Source organism: Protopterus annectens, chromosome 14.part0 (genome assembly GCF_019279795.1).
Source record: "Protopterus annectens isolate FY-2018-M chromosome 14.part0, PAN1.0, whole genome shotgun sequence".
NCBI lineage: Eukaryota > Metazoa > Chordata > Ceratodontiformes > Protopteridae > Protopterus > Protopterus annectens.
Window position 1 is genome coordinate 502,188,503 of NC_056748.1, and position 17,739 is coordinate 502,206,241.

Below are 17,739 nucleotides of genomic sequence, written 5' to 3' on the forward strand. Positions count from 1 at the left end.
GATAATGGATGCATCTACTATATAATTCAGATTGTAGGTAAAGTGTAATATGGTTTGCAGTATTTCACAGCTCAAACCAACAGTTACAGCATATCATCTGTTCTAGGTCTGGTTCTGATATCTAAACTATTAATTCATGTTTAATACAGCTAAACTTGCAATGATATCATTGGCTTTAGCCTCACCCCAAATACTGTATTAACAACTTAAGGTAGGGTTATTTTTATTTTTGTTGTTCCCTGCATGAGCCTTCCCAGCTGATCACCATCTCCTAACTCTCAGTCGTGGTACCATCCCTTCCATGGTTGGAGGCCCCATGATGGAATGAAGGAGAAATGTGAGAGCAGTTTCATGCCGGTAACACCCCCCCCCCAGCTGAGGCAATCCTGGTTGGTTGTGTAGGGGGGGGGGTAAATGGATTGCAAAACTGAGTTGGATTCTAACAGCATTACATGTACTATCACGCCGAGGCTTTCTTAGCCCCCCACCCCATGCACTGATGTTACTCCTGTAGGCTGGGCAGGAAATATGGTGTGGCCTCTGTGAATGGGTCTTAGGATGAGCACAACTTTTCAGCCATCCCACACAACCAGCCCAGAGAGTGCTTAAAACTCTGGCATCTACTTTGGCTCAAAAAACAATTTGCCTCCACTAGCACAGAACCTCCACTCATGGGCAAAACTCCACTTCCCTCTAGCAGTTCCATCGTATACATGACCCTCTAACTGAACTTTAATCCCCTGGACTGTAGTCTGGAGTTTATCTATCTATGCTACTTTGCTAGCCAAAAAGAAAGACAATGACACTGACATAGACTCCTTTCAAAATGTCTCTCTCAGTGATGGATCATGACAATTGGTATACCTGGGTATTACATAACATAAAATGGTATTGGATCAGCCTGTTATATATCTGCATTTGATCTAGACTATTGTTGCCTGTATCTTGCATAGTCAGGAGTTTGTTAATGGAGCTACCTGCTCTTTAGATTTATCTGCTACTTGATTTTGTTTGATAACAGCCAGACCTGGCCTCCTTCTGCTTCCCACTAGAACACGGGCAGTGACAATTATGTTATTTTAATCTCAGCACTTTGCTGTTGTTCACTGTACTACTAGTTTGTCACTATTCTGCTTACACAGTAATATGGCTTTGAAAGAGAAGGCACTCTGTTTGAGTTCTAGGTGTTTACTCACCGGAGGTGGTTCTGCAGTTGTCTAGATGACTGCCTGGTAAATTTGTCTACTGCTGTTAAATTAACCTTGCTGTGCAAACCATTTAGCTCAGTGTGTTTAGGCTGCACTGAAATGCAGAACAGCTTGCTTGCAAACTTGCTGCTTGATGTAGCTGTTTGACTGGATTTGACATTCTGCTGCTTGACTTTGGCTGATTATGACTGGACTTGACATTCTGCTGCTTGATTTTGGCTGATTATGACTGGACTTGATCAATTTCTGCTGTAGTTATGTGAAACTCATTCCTTATCATTGTCTGCATAATACAGTGCTCTGGGATGTCAGTGTGACCTGGTGAAATTACAACTTAATATTAGTCCTCCACCAGACGTACTGTTAGGTTAAATTCCTCCATTTTTTTAAGTCTTATTAGGAGGCACATTGCTAGATTGTAAACCCTATAATCTGGCAAATCATACGAGGAGTATAATCAGCACCCCCTATGCTAATTACCCCATCTAGGAGTATAATCAGCACTCCCTATGCTAATTACCCCATCTAGGAGTATAATCAGCACCCCCTATGCTAATTACCCCATCTAGGAGTATAATCAGCACTCCCTATGCTAATTACCCCATCTAGGAGTATAATCAGTACTCCCTATGATAATTATGCCTTCTTACAGTGAAGTCCCTCCTTGCTATTAAGTTAGCTTTTACAGAACCACTGCACTAATATACTAGAGCCTATTAGGTAAGACACAAAGATCTGATACAAAGTGGAATAATCAACTATTTAAATTTACACCTGTTACTCTACTATAACCAACTTGCTACTAGGGGGTCACAGTCTACTCTTAAATGAGATGCTGTTGGCTTATTAGTACTTGTTAACCTGAAACAGTGCATCAACTGCCTACCCTTTATTCCTACCTTACACGAACCTACAGGTGGCAGCTGTAAATATGCACTAAAATCAGAGGCAAGCCTCTCACCAAAGCATATACACCACCCCCATCAGATTGACAGTACCCATGAACCGATGATACCAGGGACAAGTCAGTATAATGAAACTTAGAACCAGACAAAAAACTGATCTCCAAGCTTCACAGAGACAACAAATCAAACAGGATGCAAGTATTCAAATAAAACAATTTATTGACCACCACAAAAATACTAGTTAAGCACTTTTGTCCTTAAAAGAGGTCAGTTTTTGTCTGGGTCTAAGCTTGACAGTACACTCCTATTATCACCATTCCACACAACAAATGGAAATCCTTTCCTTGCTGGGGGTTCTTTAAAAAATACCTTCTTAAACTAAAGAGGACTCAAAAGTGTAAATTTGACACAGAAAATCCTCAACAGCAGAAAGACACTTGACCAGTTGCACTACTAACATCATCTAATGTACAGTGCTAAGAAGGGTAAAAAAAAACTAGCACAGTTAAAGCTACTCAGGCCAGCAAATGTAGATGGAAATATCCTGGTTATAGGCATCTTCATAGTGAGAAACACAGATATATCTCTCAGCAAGATGCACAAAAAAAGGACAATCATCAGCTTCCACTCAGATACCAGGATATATCAGGTGATGACGACCAGCAGTGTACCTAGGATGGGATGAAGGGGGTAGCCTTCCCAGGGGCAAAAGTAATGGAAGCATGATCAACCAATCCCGATTACTCTTTAGTGAATACTGACATTCAAATGTTGGTATTACATTTGCAGTAAAAACTGAGGGCTGTAGTGCTCTGTGTTTGGTTGAAACTGTAACAACTGATTGCTTCATTTGTAGCAAGCAGTTGTAACAGTGTAAAAGAAGAAAAAAAAATATTTTTTAATGTCATTCTTCACAAATTAGTGCTTTTTTAGGAGGAGTGCCAAATTGGAGAATGGCATTGTTGCTAAAACAGTTAGCTTGACCTCTGATGAGGACACGCAAGCCCCTACTCCCTGGGGACATACGCAAGTTGGTCATTATTCATCTAGGTGTAAATAAGTTGGAGCATGCGCATCCCCAGATTATATGAATACAAATACAATGACACTCTCTGAATATCTAACCGAGGTTGATATAAAACGGATCTTCAGCAGCATCTTACCTTTACTGAGAATGATGTCACAATATGAACAAAAATAATTTACTTTAACAGCTGGCTTATTTAATGGTGTCATTCAATGGAGGTCCAAAGCATGTCAGCCAGGAGGGATGTGGTTGAGAGTTTTACTTGCTTCACACAGGATGGTCTGCAACTCTCTTTGCAGGGCTTTCAAATATTGGTCCAAACTTTATCCATCTATTTAGGGCCTTTTTTTAAGCAATGCCATTTGCTACTATCTTTCAACCTATGCAAAACAGATCAGGACAACACAAATGTAATGCAATTCAGTGTTATAAGTCTCAACAAAAAATTGATTTCCTAGCCACGGGAATCATAACAGAAACTGGGTTCCAGTTTAGTGATACTATACTAAGATATAATCCCTGTAATTCATTCAGACTCTCTACAAAGTGGTGATGCATCACAGCTAGATTTGTACTGCAAGGCAATGACCTAGAACTCCTCCACATCCTGATAACCATAAATACTATACATTACCATATCCTTATAAACTATGGAATCTCTTCTATGGTACCAAAAAAAAAAAAACTAGAGTCCCTCTTCATGCAACCTATCAGTATTGTCCTTGGGGACTTCAGCTACCCATCTATAAATTGCAAAACAAACATTACTACAAATATGTACATTCAGTGCTTCCAGTATTTAATCAGGGCCAACTTCCTGATTAGGTAACACGCCTTTGTAATTACTAACATGTTGCCATTATGCTTCTCCTACAGTAGTCTAGTGTCTGGCTAGATCTGACCATAGTCGTATCCACCACCATCAGAATTCCACTCAAAAATGCATCTAAACCCAGTTAATCGTAAGGGATTTCTTCAAGGTTAATCTTCTTCAATTAAATGATGATCTGATGTGGTTTAGTAAGACTCCACCATGAAAGACTGCAGCCAGTATCACTGTGCTTGCTGATAATGTTGGTGCTTATTTCAAAACATGCACCAAGATGTTTGTCCTGTTTCAACAGAAATCCAAATTTTGGAGAAAAAAAATACCATGGTGGACTGCTAGCATGAACAGCTTTTATAACAAATGAAAAAAACATCCTCTGTCTGAAAAACAATCTGAAAAAATTTCCTCTGAAATTTCACTCAGGAACCCAAATAAAGAACAGTGGAACAAAATCAATGCTGTCAAGGCTATTCATGGGCTGAAACTTGTCACCACTATCAAAATGAGTCATAAACCCTTCAGCTATGTTAAAATTAGGAGCAATACCCAACACTGCATGGAGATGAATGTTTTCAATACCTACTGTGCCCCGGGAACATAGCCAGTATATTTACTGACAAATTTAATTCAGACTTCTCCCTATGATCACCTCTGTACAATACTTAAAAGCCCTCAATGAAAAACATTAACTCTAAGGGAATAGTGGATATATAATGCGTTTCCCTTGTAAGTACTACGTACTGTCTCACTGACATACTTCAGAACAGTTCCTCAGCCTATCAGGTGTTTGTTGTACCTGCGGTCAATGATCATTCCCTACCACAAGGATGAACCCACTACTCATCCTGGCAACTACAGAGTAGTAAGCTTTGCTAGCATTATCTGTATGTTAATAAATGGCATTATTGTAGACCATGTAGAGTATGATATAGACAGCCTGCAGTCGTATACCAGCTTGGGTTCATAAAAGGCAGATCCTGGTTGATAAATGTATTTATTTATTTACATTTGTTTACTGGGAAAGACAAAATGGGAATTCAATTCCATGCTCAGAGAAGGCCTGGGAAGGAAAGCTCCATGGCTACAAATACAAAGTTATGACAATGTGCAAAACATCTATTAAAGCAATAGCAGTTATAACAGAGACCTGTCAAGAGTTCAACAATTAATTGCAATGTGTAATATGCATACATTAAAGAGAATGTTTTATAAAAACTATACAAGGATAGTTTTGGAGGTAGCACTCTAGTGCACATACATTAAATTTAATTATTTTTACAAAATTAATATAAAGACAGTTTTTATGCAATGTATAATCCTAGTGGACTTTCAAAAAGTCACAGAGACAGTGGAAAATGATACATCTGTTTACCTGGACCTGTTTAAGGTCTTTGTTACCATTCCAAACCTGGATATCATAGACAAACTAATCAAACTAAACGTAAACCCCATGTGAGCCACCGAATCTTGAATTTGCTCATGGAGAGAACACAACAAATTAGTGTTAGAGGTACTGTCTGTTAAAAAAGGTCACTTACTAATGTGGTTCCCCAGAGCTTTATACTGGGACTGCTCCTGTTCGGTATCTACTTCACAGAAGTCAAAGCTAACTTTCAAGATTTATGACTTACCATGTTTGATGATGATTGTAAACCCGGAGCTACCATGAACAACCACCAGAAGACCACCAGAACTTGCAGGAAGGGCTAGCATCTACTAACAAATGATGCCAGGAACATGGCCTAAAAGTGAATGCTAAAAATAAGAGTACTGTTTTTCTTCTTTGATAAACATGAACAAGCCAGCACCTATGGCAGAGATGACACACTCCTCAGACAGATATAACTTTTGGCAAACTGCTTAACTTTGTGAACAATGAACTCACTTTTCACCCCCATGTATCAACACTTTTCATAAAACCTTCCTTTCAAGCTCATTGGATTATGAAACGTATCTTCCAGGTCAAAGGATGTTATCATCTCTCTCTAATTCTTCCTTATTGGACCCATAACTTTATACAGTGTCCCCTTCAGTATTTAAGTGAGTAAACACATGACCCAAATGGAAAGATCTCAACATTTGTTGAGAAAGAAAATCTGGCAGTAATGGAGAACACTGGGCCATGCATACGTTGCATTGAAGAATGAAGATGCCAGTATTGCCTACGTCACTACCAACACCAATATAACACTTTGGAAGCTGTTTTTAATCCACTTAAAAAGTTAATAGAACATCAGCATGCATTTTATGAACATTAAGCAGTATTACACTCTTAATGTTTGACATTACAGACTGACTGTACACCTTAGTTATTTCTCAAAAAAACAAAAATTTCAGAAGGGACAAGACAAAAATAGGAGGTAAAATCAAGTACATTAAAAGTCAATGGTACAACAGGCTTTGCAATCAACACATATTTTCTGAACTAGGACGATCTAATGTCCGACATTGAGTAACTGCATTTTTTAGTGGTTTACCAGAAAATCAAACATTTTATGAGGGAAAGGGCAAATCAAGGTCACTCTGTAGAAATACACAGCCATAGAAATGCTTATATTAGTGTTTCATATGAAGGATCACTTAGCATCATTACTGATTTTTTTTTAATATTTGTTTACTGGATTTTTTTTCTGATATGACTTTTTATAAAATGCTTTTTATGATAAGGTTTAGCTTGTTAGAGCAACAGCTAGCAGTTGTCGAAGTACGCTTCTAAGCAGTACACAAACACACTACTGCAGTCCAGTGTTCTCTATTATCGCCAAAAATCAAGGGTCTCAGTTCCATATCCAATGCGGAAGGACTGAAGGTCATTTTATTTTCTCATCTCATACAGACATCTTTATGGTGATGTCCGCCTAGCCTACAAGGCCTCAAATGAATCTATATTATATAACCTCCTACATGCTCACAAATTCTATAATACCTCCAACATTCACAAAAGAGATCCAAACCTTCACCATAATAGAAATAGTATAGGCTGGCACTATAAATACCTACTCCAAAGAATTCCTCTTCTTTGGAACAGACTGCCCTTCAGCATCAAAGTAGCTCCCAGACTGTCTTCAAACACAATTTTAATGAGTGGATGGGTGACAGGAAATTCACTCCTACTCTACTTATACATGTACCCTTATGGAAAGGGGTAGCAAGTAGTGGGGATAGCTCTGGCTAGGCTACAACTGATGTATCTGATCAGTAGCATAGCATGGGCCTATGAACATATAACCTTGATTTTGTTAGTGTCTTTGCCTTAGTTGATGTACTTATTACATTAGCATTTTGTGAGCAAGTAACTGCAGCAATATGGTTATTACCCTCTGTTCTCTGCATACATAGATGCATTCTTTTATTCCTCCAAAGACTCCATAAAACCTACTGGTCAATGATCTAAATTCTTGTCTGAAATATCATTTTGTTGCACATTATGGTGACAGCAAAAGATTACAGTGGTAGTAGTACTACCACCCCTCAACCTGAATTAGATGTTACAGGTAATAGTGTGTCTGTAGACTGCACTTAAGGATGCACATTCAGCTCTGCATCTTCTGCGGAACCCTTTCTGCTATCATCAAAATTCAACTGCTTCTTCCACTTCATCTCTTTCAGAGACCTTCCATCAGCTATAAGCCTCTGCTAACTACTGCAGCATACACTGAGCCTATGTAGGTACCCTACAAGCTCTACAGTTATACCAGAACTCTTAGAATGTCAGTGGCTGCCAAATGAGAAAAATACATCCATCAAACAATATTATGAGTCTGCTGCTGTGACAATCCTATCAAAATGGGAATGTTTTGCTTAGTGATGGAAAGAACCAATACCTGCTTTATCCTAATTATCAAAACTACAATCTGCTGAGAAAATTGAAAGCAAGCTAAACTCCAAAACATGCTCCTTAGGAGCTAAATTCTGCCAAACAGCTTAACAATTTGCCTTTCCCAATTTAAAGTCCTTATCGATAAAGTGCTGTCTTTTTATTGTTATATGCACCTTCCTTCGTCACACTTCCCCCATATTTGTGTGGCCCTGGAGAATATTATATTAAGTACGGGGCTGCAACAGTATTTCCTCCTGGCCTAGACTTCTGGCTGTTAAATAAGTCAAGCTTGTGAAGTTCTTATGCATAGAAAGAATAGAATTAACATGTATGTCAGATGTGAAAACTGAACAAACCAGCAGTAGTATGCACGTTTCTAATTTGTTTATCATTATTGTGCAGCTTGAAAACTTTGTTTTCAATATAAAAAAAAACAGTATAATAGCAAAGCAGCAATCTCATGCACATAACTAGATGCATCTTTAAAAAATACAAGTATGTGCCCCCTCCAATTCTGAATAACATTTTCTATGTTGCTAGCTACTAATACAGATATCACACTGACCCTAGCAATGAGACTATTTTTCCTGCAATCATATCTGAACTGCTTACAGAACTATGACATGGAGTAAAAGGAATTGTGTTAGCATGCATTTTTTGAAAGTTATAAAGTCTGAAACTCATGTGTCTGTCATTATTTAGTTACTTCAATCCTTAGTGATTTCAATTCAGTTCAGCTTTATTGTCATATGTATTACAGACAGCGTTACTAAGTACAATGAAAATCTTAGTCTGCAAGTCCTCCGGCAGCATATTAAAAACAATGACAATTAACAAGAAGACGTAATCTTCTTCTTTTGGCTGCTCCCATTAGGGGTCGCCACAGCAGATCGTCTGTTTCCATTTCTTCCTGTCCTCTACATCTTGCTGTGTCACACCAGCCACCTGCATGTCCTCTCTCACCACATCCATAAACCTTATCTTAGGCCTTCCTCTTTTCCTGTTACCTGGCAGCTTCATCCTTAGCATCTTTTTCCCAATATTCTCTGCATCCCTCCTCAGCACATGTCCAAACCAACATAATCTTGCATATCGGGCTTTGTCTCCAAAACTTCCAACCTGGGATGACCCACTAATATACTTATTCCTAATCCTGTCTATCCTCATCACACCCAGTGCAAATCTTAAAATCTTTAACTCTGCCACATCCAGCTCTGACTCCTGCCTTTTTGTCAATGCCACTGTCTCCAACCTATATAACATAGCTGGTCTCACTACCCTCTTGTAGACCTTCCCATTCACTCTTACTGGTATTCGTCTGTCACAAATCACTCCTGACACTCATCTCCACCCACTCCATCCTGCCTGTACTCTCTTCTTCACCTCTCTTCCACACTCACCATTACTCTGAACTGTTGATCCCAAGTATTTAAACTCATCCACCTTCACCACCTCTACTCCCTGCATCCTCACCATTCCTCTTATCCTCCCTCTCATTCACACACATATATTCTGTCTATCCTCCCTCTCATTCACACACATATATTCTGTCTTAGTCCTGCTGACCTTCATTCTTCTTCTCTCTAGAGCATATCTCCACCTCTCCAGGGTCTACTCCACCTTTTCCCTACTCTCACTACAGATCACAATGTCATCTGCAAACATCATAGTCCACGGGGACTCCTGTCTGATCTCATCTGTCAACCTGTCCATCACCACTGCAAATAAGAAAGGGCTCAGAGCTGATCCTTGATGTAATCCCACCTCCACCTTAAACGCATCCGTCACTCCCACCGCAGACCTCACCGCTGTCACACTACCCGCGTACATATCCTGTACCACGGCACTCTTACATACTTCTCTGACACTCCCGACTTCCTCATACAATACCACAACTCCTCCCTAGGCACCTTGTCATATAACATATGTCATACAACAAATAGACAACAAGAAAAATACCAGTATCAGTAAATATATATATATATATATATATATATATATGTATATAAAACTGTGCAAAAGAGTGCATTTGGGCATAAAAGTTCTTTTCCCTCCAAAATAGTTTTATTTAACTGTGTAATAGCTTGGTTGTTTTGGTGGCCATGCTTTTGTAACGCCTCCCTGACAGTAGCAGCATAATCAGTTTGTGTTGTGGGTGGGTAGTGTCCATGATAATGTTTTGGGCCCTCCTAAAACCTCTTTTGGTGTAGATATCCCCCAATGCAGGTAGTGTTACTCCAATGACATTTTGCACAGTTTTTCTTACTCTCAACTGAGTCTTGTGATCCTGTATTGTACTATTCCTGAACCATACCGTAATAGACTGGGAGAGAATGCTCTTAACTGTACATCTGAAGAAGTTGCTAGAGGATGGTGTTGGGCATGCCAAACTTCCTTACCCTTCTCAGAAAATACAGTTACTGCCGGCTTTTCCCTAAAAGGCCTGTGATGTTATGAGTTCAGGTAAGGTCCTAAGAGATGTTAATACCGAGAGATTTGAATGTAGCCACTCTTTCCACCTCAGACTCACCAGTATATAGTGGTAAGTGCTGCCCTCTATTCCTCCATGTATCAGTGATCATCTCTTTCATTTTGCTGGTATTAAGACAGAGATTACAGTTCTGACACCAGTTTATGATGTTCTCTACTTCCCTCCTATATGCTGACTTTGACTCATTTGCCAGAAAACTACAGATTTTATGAGGAACAGACCAAACGTGAGTCAAAAATCTAGACATTCTGCAAAAATCTGGACAGTTGAGAGGTATGATAGAATGCGAACAATCCACCATTATGACTGATAGTAAGTGGTCATAATTCAATTACTTATGCATGTGCAAAGTATTTGGACAAATAATAAGCTTGATAATGAAATGTCCCCAAATTTGTAAAGATTCATCGCATTTCCTTGAGTTAATCAAACACACACAGTATTGTGACCATAGTATACTTGTAATAGTGGACATCAAGGACTTATTCTCTGTGATCCTTCATAAAGACGGTATACAGGCTGTAGAAGTCTTTTTAGGTGAACAGGGCATCACACAGTCAAAAATTAATTTGTACACTGAACTCTTGGAAATAGTTCTTAAGAACAATTACATCTATTTTAAGGGTAGATATTTTTTTACAACAGGTGGGTGTAGCCATGGGCTCACCTCGTGGCACAATTTTTGCGAATATAGTTATGGCTGTGTGGGAACAGCAGTACATTTATGGGAGTGGGTTTTTTCACCATATTAGTCTATAATTACATTATTTGGATGACAATCATCCTTTGGAATGGCAGTCAAGCAGCACTAGATTTATTTATTTCATATATTAATACAACTACTCCATATTTGACATTTACACAAGTGGATAATGAGATAATTTTTTTGGATGTTATTTTAAGTAAGGATAGGAATAATAATAGATTTATAGAAAACCAACCTACACAAATTCATTCTTGCATTTTTCTAGTGAACACCCGTCAATTAATAAAAAATCAGTAGTTAAGGGACAGCTGGTCCGGGCGGCAAGGATGGTCAGCTTAGATACGGACTTTGAAATAGAGTGCAATAACTTGATCAATATGTTTAGAAAAAGAGGTTATCCTAATCATATTCTTAAAGAAGTGTACAATGAAGTAAAAGTAAAAAGATCAAGTAGTCATTTTGCACCTATTTTAACATACAGTAATATCTGAATACCTTTAGGTGTGAGCGAATGCCACCTGGATAATGCTGCACTTTTCATAACATCATTTAATACACATTTTTATGAAATTAAGTCTATTATGATGAAAAACTGGATACTTATGGATGAGGATTTGAATATTAGAACAAAATTGTGTCATGGTTTTAAAATGGTAGTAAGAAGAGCAAGTAATCTTAAAAACTTGTTGGAGTATGGCAAGACAATTTATATTGCCAATAAATCAGTGGGTATTATGAATAGATGTGGAATGTGCAATTATTGTAGATATATCCATCAAGGCCAATGCATACAGGTAAAAGGCACAGAATACACCATTAAGAGTAAATGTAACTGTAATTCCATGGGGGTAATATATGTGGCAGTATGTCGACTCTGCCTATCACTTTATATAGGAAAAACCACCAAGTCTCTTAAGGAAAGAATCTATGAGCACGTGTATGCAATAAGGAAAGATCAGTTAAATAATGCACTAGCCAAACATGTGCATGAGCAACATGATCATCATTTTAGATTTGGAATATTGCGGCAAGTGCTTAGTAATGATAGAGGTGGTCCCTGGGAATTACAATTGGAAAAGACAGAGTTAATATGGCAGCTTATGCTTCATTCTTATCCATGGACCAGACTCAATGATCTCTGCAGTATTAACAGTATTTTAAAATTAAAAGCATTAAGTAGATAACGGTTGCTTTAGTAATTGTAAGAAGTTTTGTTTAGGTTAATAAATGAATATTTCATTTATGGATATAAATATATATTTATTTAATATCTTAGGCAGCTAATTATAATTTTTAATTTATGCAGTCGCATATATTGTGTGTATTTGGTGTATTTAGAATGTGTAGTTATACATATATAAATATTTATTTATTTGTGAATAATGGTACATGGAATGGGGGGGAGTAGCATATTTAGGCTTGTGATGTCATTTCCTGTTGTAGAAAAACAGCGCCAAATTTTAAACTATTTAACGGTTATAAACATGTTTTAATGATTTTGTCAGATAAAGTTTACTAATGCAGTAAATGAAAAGCGCTTAACATACAATACAACTCCCTCTTTATTCCATAACCAGTATTGTGCTTGTTTTATTATATCTCAGACCATGCTATAAAACAGCAGAGAATTCTGCATTAAAACCACCCAGTCCTGGTCTTTCTCTTTCTGCATGTTATGGATTACACAAATGACCCCTTTTGCAGTAATCAGAGCATTTAAAGAAAGCTTATATGCCCCTAAGACAGGAGGAAGGTTAGCTTTTTAGAGTAAATTTTGTAAAGGCTTTTGATAAGCATTGTTCGAGCTAGTTAGTATATGAAGTACGAAAAATGATTTAAAAACTGTATTGAGTCCCCTAGGATTATTAATTAATGAATTGCTGAGAGGACGGTTCTCTAATTCCAGGAATTATAGCTGCCATTCTTCTGAGTTTAATTCTATGCACTAGGAGCTTCCCTGTCTATTTCCTTCTGTCCAGGTCTGAGTCACAACTCTTTCCAAATACAGCTGTGCTTTTCCTTTAAGGGCTATATTTAGATGCTGGTAGGTTACCTTATATTTCTTTAAAAGAGAGAGATTTAGAAATTAAGTTATTCATCATCACCCCATGCCATAACTGTATGCCCTTTAGGGTTTTCAGTCTTGTTTTCTAATGAATTAAGAAGAGTAGCTTTTGCCCAAGTGCAGATGATATGGAGTTCTAATTTAAGGAAATCCCACTATAGTGCAAGAGGAAACTAGAAGATGGCGACTGTGATATGTTTTGGGAATAAAAAATCTGAATATTTGTTTTTGAAATATTATCCTGAAGAATCAAAGCATCCATCCTCCATCTATGTTGTGTTGCAGGCATGCTTTGTGGTAATAAATTAAGGGATACAGCTTCTGGATTTGTTTTAAGGGCTGGCATTATATTAGCTCCTGTTTCTGAACTGGTCAACTGTGCTGACTCATTATTCTCCATATGTCCACTAATCCTAGGTGCTCAATGGTTTTGTGGATATTTTTTTGTGTTTTAATGTGTGTGTCACTTCTGGGTTGACTTCTATTCCACACAGAATTCATAGTGACATTTGTGTCTACAGCCAGACATATTTTATTAATAGCTCCCTAAAATTTTCCACCACACTAAAGAGATCGGTGTAGAAAGTCAGATGATCCCTATTTTAGCCACATATTAATTCCAATGTCCAAGTACTCCCTGGAGAGGCAAACAGCCCCATAATCCATTTGACATGTTTATCTGAATACTTTTGTAGTAGTTTCTACCCTAAAGAGGCCTTCACACCTATAAGGCACCTGCCTTAGATTTGTTGTTAAGACTATATATTAGATCACCATTCCAAAAGGACTGCAATACCCTCATATGTCTCTTGGCAACTTTACTCTCCTGGCCAAAATAAATATCACAGCATGTCAAAAAAGATAATTTATCATCGGAAGAATTGTCTCCAATGGCTACTATAATGCATATAAGGGAAATAAAATATTTTAAAGCCCATGTTCCAAATGGACTTATGAATGAGATATTAAGTCAATACAAGATATAGAGGAAGAGTTTCTAATAAGTGGTTTTGATATTTTGGAAAATTCTCTGGCATTCTCTTATGCTTGGAAAAGCAGGGTAATCATTCCAATACAGAAAACTAGGAATGAAAGAAATATGTAATTATATCACCCAGTAGTCATATCAGATCATTCACTAAAGCTGTTTTTAGACATCAAGTTTGCTGAAGAATGAAATTAATACAATCAGACTTTCAAGATTCCAATTTGCTTATTTTAAAAAATAGACTGATAAAGCAAGCATGCTACCATTGTCAACAAATAATAGCAAATTGTGTTGTATCTCATAAATGGAAATTATGTACTGCTTTTATGGTGCTAAAGGTAGCTATTAAATTGGAAAAACAAAAACTTTCAGAATTAATGTGAAAAATGGATTGTCAGTAAGATATTATACATGTAATATATAATAATTTCAGTTTTGTATGAAGACAGCTGGGTGATAGTTAAAATTTCCGGAAATGGAGTTAACACAAAACCTCTTCCTGTGTTAAACAGACTAAAGCATGGCCACACATTAGCCTTTTGCCTTAAAAATCTCCCTTAATTCAGGAAATTTCAAGAAAAAAAACATTGAAAGGTAAAATTGTTGGCTGTTCTCTAATTGTCTATGGAGGTTACTTAGTGACTCTACCCTTAAACCAAAAGGTACTATAGACTCAGTTATATAAAATAGGAAGAAAAATCTTTCATAATATATATTATTTCTACAAAAAGGTACAATTATTCTACATTTTATATTAACAATGTAACACAATAGCAAATGAGTACAAATAAATATGACTGATATATGCTGCTAACAGTACTAGGCACAGACATATAAAATTAATGAGAATCAGAACTGAAAATGTGATAATTGTCTTAAATATCTTTGATAGGCAGTGTAGCAGATACTACTGATTATTTTTGCTAACCGTATTTAAAGCAAACATTAAAGTGCAGTTACATTATATGCATAAATATGAGGACAGAAAAATAATGATAAACTGTTAAATGGTCTACTACGAAGGGAAATTCTAGAATTACCAAGGTATTTTCCAACTGTCTGAGCCGAACTTAATAATGAATAGGGAATAATAGACTCAAAAGTATTGTCTAACTGATTCAGTATTGTTATATAACCTGAAGATAAGTTAATATGTATAGTACCACAGGGAGAATATCGGAAAAGTAATTGTAAATGTACTTCAGCTAAGAAGATAAAGAATTAGATAACTAACTTGAGAAAAAAGTTTACTTTAAGTGAATCCTATTTATCTTGCATGAAAAAAATAATTAAGAAGACCTGGAAATCATCAGATAAAATCAGCACAGGTCAGATAAGGTATTCTAAATTGTATACAAATAACCTAATAATGACAATGAGCATATGTCAGTTTTCTAAAATATCTGAAAACTGTATTTTTCAAATATAAGTCTGAGCAGCATATCAGCAAAATAATACAAAATTATTATAAAGATACTCATCCTCATTATGCATGTGGAAGAGAAGCCAAGGTGTCCTCAATAAATATATTTTTGAAATATGAAGCATAGCGTGACATGAGAGCATGTTTTCGCACAAAAGTCATGGGTCCAATATATCATAATTATTCGAATAAGGACCAAGGTGAAATGGCCAAGTTATTTTTCACAACAAAAGATTATTATACAATATACAAACTGACATTTTTGTGTAAAATACTAAAAAAAACAAAAAAGTAAAAAAATGGGCAATTGTTGAATGTTTTAATGCAGATCATATTAATATTAATAGATATTATTTATATTTTACCAGCTAGACTGGTTGGAAGAGTAAATAAATGTTATCTGTTTAGCTCGCTAATGAACTAAATGAAGTTTGGCAACAAACTAAGTTGTCCCGGGACATCTTCATAGGGTGATTAGGTTAATATTAAGGGGAGTTAAGTGGGGTGGGGAAGAGAAAGGGTTAAGTGGAGGCAGGGATAGTTGGGAGGAAATCAGATAATGATGGGGAGGGGCTTAAGAGGTTTAGTCTAGTGTAGTTGGGTTAAACAATCACTTTTTGGTGTGAACTTGCTACTGCAAGTATGACGTCCATGATGACCAGTGGGTATGGTCCAGCAAGTAGGCCTTGGTGTTTGATGGAAGGGGGTAATGTTTGGTAAATAGCCATGATTAGTATGAAGTGTTTGGGGATAGCATGGATGTGGAGTTATTTGTTATAATCTTGGTGTAGGTAGTCTGGGCATGTGATACTAATTAGTGGGTATATGATGAATGGGGCAGCATCACTTTGGTGGGCTTGGGTTTTCAGTGTTGTGTGGTAGGTGGGGGAAGGAGTAGTGGTGTATTCTCAAGGCAGGGCTTATGTAGTGAGATCATTGGTGGTGGGGTGGTTATATGCTGGGCTTCAGTGTCGACAGTGGTGGTGAGGTGCTTGATTTTCTCTCTCTCTTTTCCTCGCACTTCCCATTGTTCCCCTTAAACTGGTAGTTTTAGTCAGTATGGGGTGGATAGTAAGAGAATGTGAAGCGCGACTGACCATGTGGCGACACTGTTGAGGTGAAGTATGGTCGGTACCTCTCTGATGGTTAGTAGGCTTGACAGACTGACTGCAGTGGGCAAGAGCAGAGTGACTCTCTTTCCTAGGTGGTACATTTGCATTTGGGGTTGCTGGTTACTTCTGTAGATGGGCTTTACTAAGCTCAGTCTTGTGCAACTCCCACATTTTCAACCAAATACAGGGTTAACAGAGGTCCGGTAAGCTCACCATTAGAGAAGCTAAAGATATTTTCAGTGTAATTGTTCATAATCTGATTATACGACAAAATACCGCTGAATCATGTTCGTAAATTGCTACCAATCAAATCAGATAATGATGCCTCAGAGGAAGAGAGCATTATGAAATCAATGCAGTGAAAAGCAGCCTCAGAAGTATTGTTTATATGGGGTTTAATTATTGACGTCTCAAAATGGAAAATAAGCATTGCTATGTTAAATTTTGGCCTCTTCGTTTTCACAGCAGATGATCCATAAGGGCCTGTTGTGGCTGGATGGTCAGTGTTGTGGAGACAGTGACTTCCAGAGAGTTGCAGTCATTGGCTATTTGTTTTGAGGTTTGCGGAGAGACTGGGACAATTTTACTTCCCAGATTTGTAAGTACTTGTGTGCGGCGGGTAGAAATGCATTTTATTTTCTGTATGACTGCTCGTTGTTGAATGGGGCAGAATAGAGGGAAGTTTGTTTTATAAAGGTTTCTTTATAAATGTATGCATTGTACTTGGTTCTTTGAGGCAGAGAGAGCCTGTTTCTGTGGCGCTCACCCGCTTTGTAGAAGGCTTCTGTGGACAGTGTGCGGCAGTTTTGGAGAATGGGGATTTTGGGTCCAACAGGCTTGGATTTGTTCCTTGTGCACTCACTTTGTGTGTTCTGTGGTTGCTGTTGTTATCCAAATGGTGAGTCACTGTTTGGTGTGTCTCTGGTGCATTGTTTGCTTTTGTGGGCTGGGGGTGCTTGTGTCAGTGGGGGCAGCATGCTTGCTGTCTTTGTGGGGCTTCTCTTGAAGTAAAAAAAAAAATGATACAGTTCCACTGCCTGTCTGTTTATTTGCTGGGGGGTTCCCAGTAATGGTGGTGGTTTGTGGCTCTCACTCGGGTTTTGGGATGCTCTAGCAGGATCAGTCTATCATGCTCAGTTGAGGTAGTTCCTCAGTGAAGCCCAAA